The 16,019-nt window shown below is 42.7% G+C and overlaps 1 protein-coding gene across 3 annotated transcripts in view; it reads right to left on the reverse strand.

Annotated features, from left to right (window-relative positions):
* EBF1 (EBF transcription factor 1) overlaps positions 1 to 16,019 on the reverse strand; it is a 449,014-nt gene that overhangs the window by 339,740 nt on the left and 93,255 nt on the right. The gene's annotated exons all lie outside the window — the stretch shown is intronic.

Here is a 16,019-nt window from a genome sequence, read left to right on the forward strand (position 1 = left end):
TACAATCAATTCATTTTGTGAAATAAATCTGTTGTTGAATTATTTTGAATCCAATTTACCTTTAAACATATCATTTAAATACTGGAAGTATTTTTTTAATTTTACCTCTATCAGGCAATGCATAAACAGTATCGGTCTGGTTCTAGCTGCATGTAACTGCGCATATAACTGTGTGAGGGAGTGAATTCCGCATGGCATGGCGGGTATAAATGGGTGCTTGTTACAGGATGAGCAAAGATGGGCAAGGGAAGGGCTGGTCTATTCCTCCCAACAACACTATTTTTCGAACAACAGATTTTGTATGCCAAAGGTGAGGAGCTTTAGTAAATGAGGTAGAGATTTGCTTACTCGGACTGTGGTCTGAATGTATTCAGGCGTAACTGGGTTGATCAGGATGGGTTTGGCAACCTTGTCCTGAATTTTGATAATTGGGCATGATGCAGAGCATACTTGCCTACTGTCCTGAAAATCTTCATCGTAGCCCCGCACCCCGCTGACACTCCCTGCCATCCAGAAAAGTGGGCAAGCCTCCCATTTCCACCCCCATGTCCAACACCCCCCTCCGGGTGACACCCAGTGCTCACCCCTGATCCCCCGGCATGCTCGCTGCAAAAAGGGGCATGGCCTTGTATAGAGAGGCGTGGCCTCGCATGATCCCAAGAATTGTCACTCCGGGGGCGTGCCCAGCATCTCCGGAGATGTTGGGCTACCCCCGTAGACGGTCTCCTTGTGCTGTCGGATCCTCTTCTATGACAGGAGCCGGGTGCTGTAGGAGACTTTCACACTGCAGCACATGGCACCTGACACTGTTGAGGAGCTGACATTTTGGTGTGACCCCCTCTAGGTGTCACACCCGGGTGAGGGCCGCACCCCCCTGCACCCACCTTGTGACATCACTGCCCCCCACCCATGCAGTTGCTGACACCCCACTGCAGTTGTTTGTGAAAGTGAGTGGTCCAGGGGGTGATGTGATTTGCTCTAAATCATGTTATCTTAGCCAAACCCCCTGCTTTACAATGCTGGTAATCTGCTCATTGTATAGCGGGGTCATGGCTGCAATGATGTGATCACACATCCACACCCCACACCACCCACCTATGACAACATCCTGGCCCCTGTTGTGCCAACCTGGCTCCCTCCATCCGGTAGGAGCAGCCAGAAAGTATGATACAGAGTGAGTATTATGTTTGTTGGCATAGCGTGCCACGTGCAAAATCATATATAGAAAAATCACTGTACATTTTAAACTGTTGGATTTATGGTATTACGAATTTACCCCAGCTTGCGTTCCAACATAGGTCGAGTGTGTTTGCCCAATTGCCAATAGGTGCAGACCCTGACAAAGACATACTAATACAATCTGTATTATTGGGAGGCGGACAGGAAGGGTGGGTGCAGATAGTGGATGATTATGATGATTGTCCGATCACTGGCGAAACCCTTGTGATAGGCTGATCTCGGCTGGTGATTTCTTTGTTGCTTGGGCCCATACTTTGTGTGTGTGTTTAAGAGTCATTTTTTTTTCAGACACAAGACACGAGCCAAGACGTTTCTGCTGTATTAAAAAAAGTTTACCTGTTTTCTTGATGCCTACTAGAGAATGCATTTGCTGCAAATAAATGGTTACAAACATTGTTGTAAGTGGGACATAAGTGTATGTGACCTACGCTGGCTGTAAACCAGCTGCAAATGCTACTTTTGCCATCCAACATGCAATTTTAGATAGGTGACACTTTGCATATGCCTGCTATAGCAGTTTTTGAGTGAATGCAAAGTGGGCCCCGATGCAGCCAAATCATGTCAACAAAACGTTAAAAAAAAAGAAATAAGTGCAAAACGCATACCCTTAAATACATTACAAAATGTAAAACACTGACATAATAATCAACTGTTCTTAAAATAAGATTAATAAAGCTATCAAGATAGTGAAGTCTCAAGAACAGTTCCCAGTTCCTAAAAGCCTTTAAAAAAACATTTTAGATAGATAAACCATCCTTTTATTTCCGCTCACAAAAGCATCACATACTTGACTGTTCCCACAATAAAAAATTTGCAGCTTGTCCAAAAGTATTATTGTTGTGTTTTAAATCAGAATAAGTCAGTTCCTGCTACTCAGGCTCGTGACATATAATTGCTAAGCAATTTTCTTAAGTGGAGACTTCAATTTTTTCTTTTCCCGTCGAAATGAAACTTTACTCCATCGAGTTTCAAGCCCAAAGGGTTTTAGTGTGGTTTGCAATAATTATATTAGTGCTGGGAACTAGAGAGGGGGTGTTAGAGCCCCTTACACATCCATGTCTAAATATGCTTTTTATTTTTCCCTGAGAATAGGGAGATCATTTTCTGTAAAGATATTTGGTAGAACATGATCCTAATTGATCGGCTAATTTCCAGAATTCCTGTCTACCCGATTTTCAATAATTTGATTTTTACTAAAGTAAGGTTAGTGCTAAAGACATTTCAGTAACTCTAATGATAATAACAGTCTCTCGCCAGGGCCATTAATTCTTACACTTCTCCTTGGTGCCATTTGCTGAAATCATTCATAATTTCACTCCCTTCTGGCGTCCTTCAGCGTCTGTATAACCAGGCCTGAACGGGCTAATTTATCAACGTAAAATGTGTCTCTGATTATGCTGACAACAGTTCTGACAGAAATGTTACCATGAAGTGCTAATGTGAATTTAATTTATACTTGTTTTATTTTTATTTTTTTTGTGGTATTTTTCTAAATGTAAACGCTCTATGTAAAGAATACACAAACTACATTACTTTTAGAGGAATTGGTATAGTCATGTTTGTTGTATTTAAAAAAAAAGTTACGACTATTAGATTGATTTGAATTTCATTATTATAATTGTTTTTTCTCCAGTTTTCATTTTTGTGGTTGTTGATTTTATGGTTTATAGATCTCTGAAATGTTACTTGTTAGCAGCAGCTCGAGCATTTGTTTTGTAGGTAGCCAGAACCTGGTTCCACCAAGATGTTATTTGTTAGTATTTTGAGAGTATAAAATAAAAAAATAAATACAGTATTGAGTAATGTTTCTTTACTGTCAGGATCTTTTAAAAGTGCCCCAAATTTTTTTTTTTTTTTAACTTTTTTTATTGAAGCTCGACATAATGATACAATTGCAAATAGGTCATAACAAATAGAACACATAGAGACCAGAGAGGCGTTAAGAGTGATGTGAATCTGAGATTGTGTGACGTAATCACACATATGCTACAAATAAAAGTTATGCATGAAAAACAATGAAAACCTAGGTACAGGTAAAGTAATTAAACAGGTTCATATAGTGTCCAATAACGCATCAAAATGTCAACGCTTCCACCATTTTCTTAAACTTTTCCTTTCCCAACTAGGGCGACCGTCTCTGGAATGTATACCAGAGAGGGTTTGAACTAACATAAACAAACTATGGAGCTAAAAGAACAGTGACAGCTGACAAAACTGGTTGTTTCTAATTATCTCCCTGATATATGCTTAGACTAGTCGTTTTCAATTTCTAATTTTACGTATCCAAGCTACTGTAGTTCTACGCCACCAGAGGCAGGAAAAAAAACAACAACAACATTTAAACAGGGTAGATACATATATTAGCTTAATTTAGCTGCAACACAGATGTAAACAAAACAAAGTTTCAGAATCAATAAAGATGTTGGGGAGAGATAGCCGTAGTCGAAATAGTAAATGTATGTCTAATACCGGTAGGATAATAGTGTATTAGCAAAGAGTAATTTGTTCATGTAACAGCTTCTAAGGGTCCCCGGTCTAAGGATGATACTTGTACAGTGCTGATACCGTCAGGGGCAAGAAGGGAATGGGAGAGCAATGTCAAAAAGCGAACATTTGTCGAAAAATGTATTAGCCTAAATCCAGGAGTATCTACAGCTCCCGATCCACCAAAGCTTATGCACAATTTATTTTCAGATTGGGGGGCTTCTCCGCCAGCCGCCGCACCCAGAGTACTAGCTAAATCTACCCCCATCGGCTCATGCAATACTGACCCCACAGAGTAGCCCAGGATCTCTATGGGATGATAAGGACTCTGATTTTGTTGGTAATGGACAGCATCTGCCTCACCAATTGTTGGAAAAGGGATCTTAATCTGCTGAGGAGAGAGGTGTGGAGGAGTAATAATCTGGTCCCCCAGCCCACGGGGATCATCATCCCCAACAATTTGCTGGTGACTCCTCTGCAAGAAGAGCAGCCTCTATTTGTGATGTGATTTGATCTATCCACCTGTCAATTTGGGGCAGTAGAAGCTTGGCAATGGCTTCCGCCAGCTCCGTTGCCAAAGAGGAGTGTACAAGTAGCATTGTTAAATCTCGATTAGTAATAACAGACGTTATGCCCTAATGTCATACAATGGGTAACAAGTAATGATACCACAAGGTGGCACTGGGAAAATACAGATCGTAAAAGTTCAACCAGAGTAGTATACTATAAAACTACGAATTAGTGAGAGAAAATATTACAAAATTCAAACAATGGATAAAAGTTATACCAATGATAGTCAGTCAGATCATTAGTTAAAAGGGTAACCCCGATATCAAAAGCCAACGTTGTGGGCAAGAGCAGTAATACGGAAACAGACCACCTATACCTTTACAAACTTGTGGGTAATCAAGATTATATATTAGGCAGTGTAAAGAAAGAGGGAGTAATATTTTCCTGTTATATAACTCTGTTTGAATAACCAGAGTTAGAGTTATACGTTTCTAAATGGACATTCAAAACTAATAACAAATAAAACATGCAGGTGAGCGGTAATATACTACAACGACAAGTAGCCTAACAGCGTGTGGTATAATAACCACACACGGCAGAGATTAGACAGTAATGTCCCGTTAGGTTATTCACATAAGCTGCATCAAGCTAAAAGGTCCCATTCAGCGGCACAGGCAGGGGTGGATTTCAACGGCTCCAATAGACCTGGCAGTCCCAGCAGGGAAGAGTCAACAGGAGCAGGCAGTCCCAGACTTCTAAAGCCAGCCGGCAACCCTGACAAGTACCTGTTAAAGGCTACTGTAGGCCTATATCCTCCCCCAGGATCAGCAGCTGGCGTCCGGTTCACAGCTACTCGTAGCAAGCAGGATCCCCAGGACAGCACAGTCAGCTCGTCTCCAAAGGCTGCGACATCGGCAGAGAGCCCTCCTGTCTCCACATCCAGCGTGAGTCCTGTTGGATAGTGTAGAGCATGCAGGTGCAGCGTGCCTCCAACAGCGTTTCTGTTATAGGAGAGGCACACACCGCGGCCACCGCCTCCAGCAGCAAAGTCGTGGCTCGTCTCCCACACTGATCGAGGCAGTGAGCCCCAGCAGCAGATCGTCTCACACCAGCAGGTCTCCCTCCTCTCCAGGTATCCACATCACTGTAGGTCTGTTATGCGTGTGGGGGGTGTCAATACCGCATCGGGTTACCACTGGCCGCAATCACTGAACAGCTCCCGCCGGAGCTGTATCCCACCGTGGGTCCCCGACACGCTAATGTAGGCGGCAACGTCCCGGGCAAACCGTAGGGAATATCTGTCACCTCGCCGTCCCACAGGGCAGTCCCGGTCCACACACAGCAGGACCGAAGAGGGGCCGTTGAGAGCAGTTTAGGCAGTAAGCCTAGACATCCCGCATCTAGTTTTCGCGCCACTGCATGGCGGTCATACAGGCCATCAACATGTATGGCCGGACTCCGGTGGATATTAGGTCCACAAAGGCAAGCGTACCCTCAAAATGATCCACAGCTTCCAAGGAATACAGTCTCACAGAAACTGAAACCCCAGTCCTGCAGAATAAGGGTAATAGAGATGATTTCTTCTAGCCTCTGCCTGGACTTGCATTAAAAAGCGGCCATGCTGGATGCCCCGCCCACCGGAAGTCAAGTGCCCCTAATTTGCAAAAAGGGCAAGGGGATAATTTGATATGAAATCAACAAGTGCGGCAGGATGTAATGGAGTCCGAGATCGTCTTACAAGGCAAAACCAGGCCTTGTTGTGATTGCTGGCATCCCGCACATCCAGCGGTTTTGGACTCCATTACATCCCGCCGCAGGTGTCTGTCAAGTTGTAGTGGTAGATAAGGACCTCAACAGAAGTTGGTATATTGGTATATTTCACATGCATAGAAAGGCAAATAATTAGTAAACTTCTTGTACTGTAGCTTCACTACCTAGAGCTGGCCTATGGCAATATGCCTGTTTGCCCCACCCAACTGACTGTCCCCCCATCCATCTGACTGTGCCTGGCAAAATGCTTTTCCCCTTTCCGCTATGAGAGAGAGTGCCAGCAACCACCAAGATGAATGTGGTGCATTCCCCTTTGCCTCTAAGCACTCTACCATAGAAGGTGGTGATTGGCTGTCCTGTAGCAACAAGTGCCAAGATGTCACACACCACTCGCATAGGACTGACAGTGGGTTCACTAGCAATGCAGTGGCTCTGTCTTCTGTCTCCACCAAATAAAGCATTGCCTGACCATGCTGGGCTGATGGGTAAGCGTAGGCCAAGTCCCTCAGTAAATAAAAAATGGAAAATAAAGCACAAACATATTGTAAAAGCACACTATAGTACTTCAGGCCCCTAAGTGCCCACTGGGCGCTAGGTGGGTGCCCATTTACAAAACAAGATAACACATACTGTAGAACTACAGTGGATCAACTTCTAGGATCTACCTTTGCATATCCTATTATAATTATTCATATAGAGCTCACAAATCACAGGATTGTGAGTGAATTCCTACAACAACATGACACAGACGGCAAAGATGGCCCTGTACAAATAAGCTTACAATCTAAGATGTGGGGAACAAATGATACATAAGATAGAATAACAATTGCAGCTGCTAGTGGGGCTGTTTTAAGGCAGCAGCATTATCAGCCTCCAATTATAACATAGCCATTTGTAAATGGTGTTTCTAGGCAGCTACCAATGACTCATTAATCCCTACATAAATCTTAAAACTGGCTGCTGCTTGTAACCATAACTGCCCTTCAGCATGTGTCTAAACTGAGTCTCCTTCCTACTCTGGTTCTGGAGAAGGCTTTTGGTTTTTGTCCTACATAATAACTATCCGCAAGCTTGGGGGCGGTGTGTGTAGCTCGGGGTTTTCCTTTAGCATTATTCTGAATTTGGGGAATAGAACCAAGATAGTTGCTCATCATCATCATCATCCATGGCAACAGCTATCTCCAACAAGATGCAGAGATCACCAATGGAGGAACAGAGGTGGCAACAGCAATGACAGCTGACAGAAGAACCAGACCTGACTACACAGATGTATCATCAACATCCTCCAAGCTCAATCTTCTGAAAGACCCTGATTTGTTATGTCTGCCTAAGACATGAGGGGTCCAGAACATATAAAAAAATAATTATCAAGCAGGGACTTTTTTTTTAGTTCTTTGAATCATTCAATATCACAGATGTCTAGAGAGATGTTCACCAATATTCAACAAGTAATATAGCAGGCTCCCTAGAAACTCCACTTTTGAGGCCTTTGTGAGGTCTTTTTCTCCTAGTCTGTCACAACAGCAGGCCAACTAAAGTTATCATGACCACAAATAAGTGTGCACATAGTATCAGGCCATGCATGGCCATTAAAATTTTAAGATCTAGGGGGAGATGTATCAAGCCTTGGAGAGAGATAAAGTGGAGACATTGGTCAAAGCAACCATCAGCAATCTGTCATTAATCTTGCAGTCTTTCTTTGAAAGATTGATTGGTTGCTTTAGCTTTGGACAACTTTTTCGGCTTTGGACAACTTCTCTCCTTTATCTGTTTCCGAAGCTTGATACTTCTTCCCTCAGATGTACACCGCCATACACTGCCATGTAAACAGTACACATTTATATAAACAATAAAGAGATAATAAACATACAGTATGAGACCTTGAAGTGACATTTTTATATGCCTGTATCACAGTAATGAAAACTGGACTAAGGGGGACATGTACTAAGCAGTGATAAAAGTAGAAAAGTGAGCCAGTGGAGAAGTTGCCCATGGCAACCAATCAGCTGCTTTCTATATTTTTATAGTATGCAAATTCCAAATGTTAAGCCAATGCTGATTGGTTGCCATGGGCAACTTCTCCACAGGCTCACTTCTCCACTTTTATCACTGCTTAGTACATCCCCCCCCCTCAGTGAGGCATTGTCAAAATCCTCTTTGAAAAGCCCAATGTTATATACAGCAATAGGTTCTAAGGTAAAACTTTTTTCCTTTGCAGAATGAAGTTTGCAGAAATAAAGCCCATGTTCCTTCCTTATATTTCACAGCTTCCCCCACCACATATTCCCACAGTAATGAGGCAAGTAAGAGGCTTTCTCCCCCTCTCTCACCACACCACATGTGCGACTTATGTTTCTGTTTTTTCGCTGGCGACAATATGGAGCCAGAGTCTTTCCGTTCGGCACAAGTCATCTCCAAGTAGCTAACAACAACACAAACAGAGGCTGCCCCTCTCTCTCTCCTCTGTGCTGTGTTACCCGCAGTGTGTGTGCTGGGCCCAGCCTGGGATTTATAGCAAGGAATCTGCGCCTCTGAAGGGCTAATTCATGCCTACCTACAATGCCACTACTGAGGGACAAAACTGCAGGTCCAGTGTTCTCTCGGCTGTGTCCTCTCCCTGCCTGGCTTCTAACCTGTGATTTACAGCACCGCACAATCGCTGCTTCTGCACACTCCATTAAATTCACAACACATACAGTTTTCCTCAATTAATTCCATCATAAATCATAACAAAATATGCCGCTTCCTTTCTCCTCTGTTCATTTTTTTTGTTTGTTTGTTGTTTTGTTTTTAATTTGCAACCCTTACCTCTACTGCACATCTAATTATGAGTCAATCTTTTAACGACAATTTCTGCTCTCTACATTTAGTTTTTGGGTAATGTGTGCATTAAGGGGCTACGCGTTAACCCCTAGAGGACCACAGGCCGCAGCATCGTTGTAAAGGCCCTGAAGGAGTTACATAGCAAATTTCAACCCTGCCTGCCTTCTGTAGCATCAATGCACAAGCTAATTGCTCTCAATTTACTGCTCATAAACCGGAGACCTACCTCCAGTTCAACTCTGCTCCTGGGGGACTGGCCTGTAAAACTGAAGGGGGAAAAGTGGCAGGCCGACGTTCACATCATTAAATAAAATAGAAATAGCTATTAGATTGAGGCATTTACTCCTTCTTGTGATTAAAAATAATCACATTTAGAACAGATACAATAAACTACGGCCCCTCATAATAATCTGCAAATAATCATGTAGACTTCATTACAGTAAACCTATTATTATAAATTGCACAACACCTAGGGACTCAAGCAGATCCTTTCAAAATGGATTTTATTTTATTTATTTTTCTAAAGCAGTAGGAGCGCCGCATATTGAATGAGAAGTTAACACTTCCTTCTTGTTTTTGCATATGAAAGAACAAGCATACATAAACATAGCTGTCAACAGTCCTTTACTGCTACAGTCCCACTTTTTACAATTCTTGTCCCTAAAAATATCTGTTTCTGATAAAGTCCACCGTTCTTATTGCTGACCAGATTTCCTTGTTTTAGGAACTGATTCTTATAAACTTTGGTCGCAGACAATGTTTTGGTTGCAGTTTTATACTCAGTTCTTATTTTGTGGGTGGGAATTCAAGTAGCCGTTTGGGTTGCCCACGCCGGAGGTATTCAATTAGCGGCGAAATACCCCTGCGAATCTCCGCAGTCGGACTGAACCTCATTGCTCCGTAGAAAACCCCCAAAAAAACCGGGTCACGCACAGGAAAAACAACTATTGATTTCGTAGATTTCCCGGGATCAGTGGGTTTCGTGCCTGAATCCCAATTTGTTCGGCATGGGAAAAAGTCTATTTAATTGAATAGCCTTTCCCCCGAGCTTCGAGGATTGTTGCAGGCAATTAGTAGCATGATAAACCCTGCAGCTTATTAAATGCCCCCCGTGTGTTGAATAAAATCAAATGGCTTGAAAAGGTAAGAATTTGCATGGGATAGCCACACTGTTTTATTGGGTCTCATTGAGAGATGGGAGCAAGTCCAGCTGGGCAAATTTGCACTTGGACAACTATGTTGCAATGGAGAGGGTGCAAATACATTCAGTGGGAATAATATCTGCTCTTGCAAATAGCACACAAAATAAGCAGTTTTATTGTGACACTGTGATTTAAACTCCCCTATCTTAACCTCCCCCCCTCAGAACATGTTTTACCAAGGCACATCATTATTATTATTATTATTATTATGCTTTATTATATGGACACCACCTTACAAAGTACAAAAATTTATAAAGTATGAACAAAACAAGGAAAAAGTGACTTTCAGTCTCAAGGTCTATTTAAGTCTATGTAGTAAAGTGATGCAACAGAAATGAGCAACAACACGCAACACCAATGAGGTATCAACACATGAATCATCAGGCGGGAGATGTCTGTGAGACTTCCAGATTTCCTGGATTCCATCCCCCAGTGAAGTGGTTGGTCCATGGTGCTAGATGATGCAATCCATTGTGAAATGCATTACCCTGGCACCCCTATAAATGACAGCATGGTGCAGCAGATGGCAAGGATGTGATGATGCAACTTGCTGTAAGACGCCCCCTTGAAGCTCTTACCTGGATCACTGTCTTCAACCTGCGGCCCTCCAGCTGCTGTAGAACTACACATCCCAGCATGCCCTGTCTCAGTTTTAGCATGCCTAAATAGCAAAACTGTGGCAGTGCATTCTGGGATATGTAGTTCCACAGCAGCTGGAGGGCCACAGGTTGAAGACCCATGCTGTACAGGATCTACCGGAAGGGATAGTAAGAAAATCTGCAAGTATGCAAAGTGTGGTTGTTAAGTAAAGCTAATGCCTTGTCCGTTGCAATGAGATACAGCATAGAGCAAGCATATGATCTTTTTGCACTATTTAAGACCGGTATATGTAGGGATCTTCTGTAATCTGTGGGTCTCAGAACTGAAACATTTCTCCATGGTTAAAATTAAGCCAAATAGATAAAACCACTGCCACATCCAATAAATTCATGGCTTGAACAAACTGTGGACACTTTCCTTTTTTCCGCAGAAATGATATGTTGTTGGCACCAGAAAATGCAGACGTTTTGTGAGCTGCACCAATATTTATGAGGTTGCAGCCTATTCATTCAGTACAAACCAGCAAGATCACTGAGGCACACAGATTTTAGGCTGCATTCTCCTGCCTCCACTCTGTGTACACACATTTCCCCAACAGGACCAACATAAATTTGCACTGCACATTATTTTACGGTCTTACTGAGCCATTTTTGAGCGCTGACAGATCTGCTCGCCAGAAGGCTCTGCAAAAGCAGTGACAGACATCTTTCAGATCTGTAGAAAAGTACAACAGATTAAATATCCCTGCTCCTTAATTTAGTACACTGATTTATTAAATGCATTGTCCCTGTTGGGTGTTTATAACATATTTATTCCCACATCATGGCATGCATCCCATCTCATACCGCCGTCCCACCAACAAAGTCCAATGTCCTTGGACTGTAAAAACACTACAAGGCACTTGGCATCTCTAGACAGATGCCTGTAGAAGAATACAACCTTCAGTAGAATGCATCTTAAGGTTTCAGTGAAAGGTCTGGATTCTGCTGAAAAGTGCAAAGGCTTTGCATCCTCTAATATTTTTTATCATAAACTTATACAGATCTATACACAGGATTTTTCAGCCCGTTGTGCACGTTAACTGCAAAGTCAAAGTGACATTAAAATTGACACGCCAACTGCTGTAGAACTACACATCCCAGCATGCCCTGCTGCAGTTTTAACATGCCCCAATAGCAAAAGTGTGGCAGGGCATGCTGGGATTGGTAATACAACAGCAGCTGAAGTGCCTCACATTGTCTGGCCCAAGTCTAGACCATGCGTTTTAGTTTTATACCTCGTATAGAATAAAAAAAAACCTCACTGTTGTCATTAGAAAGGGACGTTAATAAAGAAGTGTCACAAGTAATTTCATACAATTATTCCACAATGAGTCAGGTGACACGCAGGGCTGTTTCTAGCCAATTTGGCTCCCAGTGCGAGATTTAAAAATGCGCCCCCCATGACATAAAAAAATGTGCCCCCCCCACACACACCTAGATAAAAAACAAAAACTTGCGAGCGCACCCGACAAGGGGGCGTGGCCTAATCTAAATGGGTGTGGCCTCGTCTGAAAAGACTACCTCACAATCCAGTTTTTGACCCTGCTCCAACAGATCACGACCACCGCAGGAAAAAAAAATTCTACCATATTAAGCCCCACACAGTAATGCCCCCTGCACCATATTATGCCACACACCGCAATGCCCACACTACGGCAGGCAAGAGTCCCCATTTCACACATTACGGCAGGTGTCCCCATTTTACACATTGAGAGAGAGAGAGAGAGAGAATACTTACAGAGGCAATTACCGCTCTTCGGCCGCCTCACCAGTCGCTCCTCGCGCCGGCCTTTCCCTCTTCCTAACTTGGATCCCCCTCTGTGCTCCGCTCGGGGGGGGAGTTTCGCGGAGTGACGGGTTACGTCGTGACGTAACGATGCAACCGCGTCATTCCGTGAAACTCCGCCCCCCGAGCGGGTTACTCGGGGAGAAATAGGAGGGGAAAGCAGGGAGCCACAGTTAGTGCCACGGCGGGCGCCCAGTGCGGTTGCACTGCTCGCCTGCCCCAAGTAACGGTCCTGGTGACACGCATGGGAGGGGCCTCTTGTTGAGTACATACAGTTGGCATTTGGCAAGTACATTACATCTCTCTTAACTTGAATATTGACAAAATTAAGAGCTTTGCTGTGGAAGTACATGAAAATACGCCCATAGCTAGAATTACTCATAATTATACAAGGCTTATTTGTTAGGATGTAAGCATTAACCTAACTTATCAATCTGTCCTATTCTCCTTTAAAAATTGATCAACAGGAATTGAATAAACCACTTCCACAAATGGCAGCGAAGTAGTTAAGTGAAACAGCCGTACCCCTTTTTGTTTCATTCCTCCCAATGTGCAAACCCATGTAGTGACTAATCAGCAACAACTGAGCCAGCTGATACGTGCCCTGACTCCCGGAGAGTTAACGACAACGATCTCTAATAGTATTGATCAGAAGCTGCTCCTGATTTAATCAGTTGCAGCCCTGTGGGGATCTCTACTATAGGCTGGCTGAATAAACAGGAGAGCTGTCAATCACTAAGGCATCGGCGGCTCCCCTGAGTTTTCTGTCTGCTTGCACTCTCGCACCTCCTCGTCCTCTCATTCTTCCCACCTGTCCATCTTTTCTAACTGTTCCTCATATAGGTCCAAGTACCCTGTCACCCTTGCCTCGCATCTCGCCCCTCTTTTTTAAGACTAGTTCTTCTTTTAGACCCAATTTATATCTGTATATGAACGCAGGCATTTCATTCAATCCGTCATTCACTTCATCCACAATTGAAGCCTTCATCTGTGATGTGACATTTTGAGATAAAAATGGACTCTCTACAAAACCCTTTTAAAAATGTATATGCATATGAAGGAGCAGAGACCAAGCCGAAACCGGTAACACAATTATCTTGAAATATGTCATTACATAGGAATAGTGTTTTGTAGAAAAAAAAGTCTGCGCTTCTAGAACTACACCCCAAAGGGTGACATTGAGACAGAATGTGCTATTCGGTGTAACCCTGCAATGTGGATTTTCTTGAGCGACAAATACAAGAAAACAGCTGTATGCTAGGATGACAAAAAAGTGTTTCTTAAACAAAGAAGGAGGCAAGAAACAAGCTCATGGATGTAAAGGTTGCAGAAAACAATGTGCAAAGCCACATCTTAAAGTTGTTGGAAGCAGTGGCAAACGCAGGATTTGCATGGGGGGGGGGGAGGGGGGGTTCCAGAACTGGGTGGAGCCAAGCAAGGGGTGGGGACTGAGGTGTCCTAGCATATGCTGGGTCCGTAAAACTAGAGTGTCTGTATATATATATATATATATATATATACACACACATATACACATAGCATATTAAACATGCATATATATTTTTATATATATATATATATATATATATATATACATACAGTACATGTATATATACGCATGTATATATATCATATGTGTGTGTGTGTTTATATATATGTATATACATGTGTATATATGTATGCACATGGATATATATGTACTATAATTAAAATAAAGTCAACTTTATTTAAAAAAAAATTTTTTGGTGGAGGGGGAGTTTCTGGGTGCTCGGAACCCCCCCCCCCCCCCCCCTCCCTGCGTGTGCCACTGGGAGGGTGGAGAACTTTCTAACTGAGATAACTATATCAGTTACGTAATTTGTCTATAAATCAAACGCTGGCTGAATATCTATGCCTTTGTTGTATCATCATTTTATCTTTCTATATCAAGTTAAATAATACACACAATTTTCTCTTCTGTCAAGCTTTATTATATGTGTTTTGTGATTTACCTAAATTGATTTTAATCCCACACCAGAATTCTGCGGCTTGGAATATGAGGTATGGTAAAAAGGCATAACGATATCAAACCCCAAGTTATGAGTGCTGCAGTTATAAGGGAGTGATAGATATGTGTTCTTAAATGAGTAGTACACACTGGTGCTTTAAGGAATGTGTTTAAAGGCATTCAAAAGGTCTGTATACAAAGACCTTTTTTTTTGTATACTTCATTTTCAGGGGTGCTGCCAAACCTCAGGGTCCATTAACATAGTTAGTGGCTGGCTCCTCGCTACACGCAAGTTTTGTCCTCCATGAATTATTTGCGGTTAGGATGATTTTTGAGAGTCTGCTTAGAATTATATGCAGCAATGTCCAAAACTAGACTAAGACGATGATCCTCTGTACATGCCAATGAGACACAGCAGCGCCCCCCAGAGAAAATATACTGGGCAAAACTGAACACCCCTACTGTGAAACGTGCCTTACCCCGTGACAGAGAGTCAATTTCTAAGGTGCATTTATTTAATACTATCTGACCACCATGTTATTATTCTCCATCTCTTGTTTTTCCATGTGTTCTCTAGTTGGTACAGATCAGTCTGTTGCCTATGAGACCATTGGAATGGTTACAACAGCACAGAGTATTTCAGGAGATGTCTGTGATCATATTGTGGGAGGCAGTAATCTGTCTACTCGTATTAAGTGCTAATAGCATATAAAATTTTATTACCGCGTATTAGCTAAACAAACAGAAGCCACCCACCAGTTTTAAACATGTTCCATGGCATGGTGGCACAGTGGTCGATTCTGACCAGGGCCCTATCTGTGTGTAGTTTGTATATATGTATTACCTGGGTTTCCTTTGGTGCTCTGGTTAGCTCTGGTTAGCTCCCATATTCCAAAAACATACTATAGGGCAGTAATAAAGTAGTGCTAAACAAATGAAAAGTAATAATAATAATAATAATAATAATAATAATAGTGAAATACAAAACAGTGGGTTAGTGAAGAGCACATATAGGGGCATATTCATTATCACTTTGGCTGTGTGCATGCGCCGCCTCTGGTCATGCATGTGCTGTCGGCTGGACGGGCCACGGATAGTGTCACTGCCACAGTATCTCTGCAGCAGTGATGCTGATCGCGGGGGCAGCTGCTTTACCTAGATATGTAAAGTTGTAAACAAATCCGATTTGTATGAATGAAGCTAAACACACTTTGACATCAAAATGTAGCCATTGCTATCGTACAGTACAGGCAGCCATTTTGTGGCCTGACCCAATGTTCAGGCATCCAGTTTCCTATGAATTAGTGACATCATTGAGGAACTGACTTATGAATTGCTTCCACACGCAAATGGCTTCCTGTACTATTTGCACTGCAGGGAACATTGGAGCAGAGAAGAGGCTGGCGGATGCACAGTATTGGCCAAGGGCCATACTGGGGTCCCATCCCTGCCAAAGAGGTACAGCCACGCCCCCAAGATGAAGTACTCCAGTAATCATAACAAGGCTAAGGGATACTTTTTAAAACTAAAAACAAAAAAAAACAGTAATTCTGATGCATATACTGATGTGCATCATC

Source organism: Pseudophryne corroboree, chromosome 6, assembly GCF_028390025.1.
Source record: "Pseudophryne corroboree isolate aPseCor3 chromosome 6, aPseCor3.hap2, whole genome shotgun sequence".
NCBI lineage: Eukaryota > Metazoa > Chordata > Amphibia > Anura > Myobatrachidae > Pseudophryne > Pseudophryne corroboree.